Raw genomic sequence first — 3,426 nt, 5'->3', positions numbered from 1 at the left:
AACACTCGCGAAAACGCAGGAGATCGCAGGCAGCTGCCGCACACAGAACGCAGATGAAACGCAAACTAAGCTAGAAAGATGCGATGCAGACGAATGACAAGGCGCAACACGGACGCGGATAAAACGGAGCGCGAAAGAGAGATGCAGAACATGAGACGCGGAATTTCGATAATAGCGCAGAATAAAACGGGACGCGAATAAAACGCGAATAAAACGCAGAATAAAACGGAACGGAACAGACATGGGACGCGGATGAGACGCACGCTGATCGCGGATAATACCGCTTGCGAGAAAGAATTACATGGCCGATCGCATGCAAGAGAGAGAGAGAGAGAGAGAGAGAGAGAGAGAGAGAGAGAGAGCGCGGCGGATCACACGCGAGCGAGAAAGAGGTAGCACACACGCGAACGAGAAAGAGAGCGAGAAACCAGCTGGTCACGCGTGAGCGAGAAAGAAAGAACGGGTGCACTAGCGTCTCGCGCGCAGACGAGAGAGGTGGAGGCGCAGAGATGCAACGAACACCCGGCGCAACAGGTGCGGAACGTCGCACGTGGTCGCACGACGCCGACAATATTAAGATTGCGACACTGCACAGGGCGGTTACGCACTCGCACGACACGGACGGCAGTGATGATACTTGGATCTCTCTTTCTTTCTCCCTCCGCTAGACAGCTTCCGCTAGCAGCCAGTGTGGCTGCTGCACGTCCGATGACTGGCACGAAGAGACACGTAATGGCTGCTCGACGCAATGCGGCTGACGGGGAAGAAGGCGGAAGTTATCACGCTGGTCGTGGTACAAGCGTCTGCTTCCTCGGTGGACAGTGGCGCCCGGAGGTGGGCGCGTCAAGCGGCGAAGCAGAAATAGGTGGCAAAGGCGCTACACCTACCACGTACGTGCGTACTATATGCGTACACGCACCGGCAGGAATTAAGAAAAACAGTTGAAAAACAATTGCGGTTTCCTAGCAAAACAAAGAAAAAAGCGACACGCGAAAGAGACGCATTGATTGAGACATAAATAGTTAAAAAATAAGGTAAATTATATTCAATAACAATAAAAAGTTATTAATAAATAAAAATGTAAAAATTAAAATATTTTCAAAATGAATACTATATTGTAAGTTTAATTTTCCTTATTTTTAAATACAACTTCGCGAATTAATTATTTTTTAAAATAATTTTTAATATCGACTGCTTCAGATAGATATAAGACATTCAATGTCCAAACTCGCAATGATAGTTATAATTTTACACATAAAACTTTTTTTAAAATATATAATAAAAGAATTATTACGCAATAATTAAGCAATTAATAATCATATTAAAATCAATATTACAATCAATTAAATAAATAAATAATTATTAAATAATCAATAATTAATCAGAACGAGATGGAAGAAAGAAAAACGCATCTTGCGTTAAGGATGCAACATCGAATTGCTCCCACTATTTTTTCCCTTCGCTCCGCATCTCCTTCATGCCCCGCGAAGACACGGACCTAGGAAAAGCACAATGTATAGAGACACCGCGGTCTCGCACTAGTGTCGATGGGACACCGAAATTCAGTATCACATCCGATTATGCTTTTTCTCTCGATCGCGCGTCTTGCGTTAAGGATGGAACATCGAATTGCCCTCATTATTTTTTTCTCCCCGCTTCGCGATCTCCTTCGTGCTCCGCGGAGACACGGACGTACGCGCTTCGTGTGTATGTGTAGCGACCGCGCGCTGAGCGCAGGACCTATTCCTGCCGGTATATGTACATAATCAATACATCGTATTTGTATAATATATGGTACGGCTACCGTAGCACTACTGTGTATTTGATAGGGGTGTATAAAATTATGATTATACCCTGTACCTTTCATAGTATCAGTAGAGTACCAGTACAAGGATGCATTTTGGTATGTATGCATTTTCATACCAGCTTCCCTCCCCCTTTTATCCTTTCTTACCCTTTTTCTTGTTATTATAAGGGTTATAAAAAATAGTATTATTTATTTTAATTATAATTAAAAAGCATTTATTCATTTATTGTACACATTATATTAGACTACATGTATAATTTAAAAAAGTTTTATGTATATATGTATATTATATATATATATATATGTATATATATATATATATATATATATATATAAATATAATATATATATGTGTATATATATATATATATATATATATACATATATATATATATATATACACACACACATATATATATATACACATATATACATTATATTTATATATATATATATATATATATGTACATAATATGTATAATATATAATATGTAATTAATTTATATAATTATATTTATAATTTTAAATATAAATTGTAATTAATAATAAATAAAAGAATAATAATTAATAATAACAGTAATAATTATTATTTTATTTATTATTAATTATAATTTAAATTTAAAATTATGATTAACAAATTAATTGAATTATAAATTATAAAAAAATTATCCAGTAAACACAAAGTAACAGTTATAAAACATCAATGTTATATTTTTTCATTTAACAATTTAAATGTTGCGTACAGAATATTGTATTGTTACATATTTAAGTAAGAAATTATAACATTGATATTATATTATTGTTACTTTGTGTTTCCTATATATGAAAAGCCTCATTCCCGTCCTTTTCTGTGAAGCATAACCAAACAATTTATTTCTCTTGAAACAGAAAGCAAATGAATTAGGGGCGAGAATGGCTCCACCCCGCCGTTCTCTGTGAAGTACATCCAAGTGTAAATAATACTGCTTCTCCAAAATATCAAAAAATACAAAATTTACCATAAATAATCCGTACTTTTTTCTTCCTCTTGTAGTATCTGCAAATTTTCGTCCTATGTTATCTTCTGAATCTTGTCGTCGTCCATATTGTCCTCGGTTTCGTCAGTGTCCTTTTTATTTATGTATTGAGTATTTTTGATGTTGTCCTCTCTCAAAAAAATAAAAATTTTCAGAATTTCTTAATAAATTAATTTTATAAATTTATAAAATTTCTAGAAAAATAAAAAATTTTCTTACAAGAGCTGAATGTTCATTTCGTCGGTCTCCTCAGTTTCCTTCGTGTTTTCCTCCAGTTGGTGTTCGATTTCCTCCGTGTTTTTGAATCCTGTAATTTCCTGTAAATCTTTTTAGCTAAACTGGCATTGGTTCAGAGTTTATCTTTTTTCCCTCCACATTGGAAGAAGATAAATTCTGAACTAGTATATTAGTAAGAAGAAAAAAATACAGACTTCATCTTCATTGTCTAATCACTGATGTCGATTTGGTGGATTTTGGTCGATTTATTTTGTAATTATCATTTTTTATTATAATGCCATTTCCTGGTTTTGAGACTTTTCAGATTTTCTTTTCCAGCGCTTCGTGGAATTCGACATTGTTGGAATTGGGGAAATGTTTGTTAGA

At 35.3% G+C, this 3,426-nt stretch overlaps 1 long non-coding RNA gene across 1 annotated transcript; it reads right to left on the bottom strand.

Moving 5' to 3' along the window:
- Nucleotides 1-2,486: 2,486 nt before the first annotated feature.
- Nucleotides 2,487-3,093, bottom strand: LOC148936394 (uncharacterized). Its single transcript, XR_016139571.1, has 3 exons — nt 3,043-3,093; nt 2,822-2,955; nt 2,487-2,740 (listed from the first exon to the last, which is right to left on the bottom strand). It is a non-coding gene; the product is annotated as an uncharacterized LOC148936394 (long non-coding RNA).
- Nucleotides 3,094-3,426: the final 333 nt, after the last annotated feature.

Source organism: Pogonomyrmex barbatus, unplaced genomic scaffold (assembly GCF_055798465.1).
Source record: "Pogonomyrmex barbatus isolate J1 unplaced genomic scaffold, ASM5579846v1 scaffold22, whole genome shotgun sequence".
Lineage (NCBI taxonomy): Eukaryota > Metazoa > Arthropoda > Insecta > Hymenoptera > Formicidae > Pogonomyrmex > Pogonomyrmex barbatus.
This window is presented reverse-complemented; position numbering and strand designations above follow the sequence as displayed.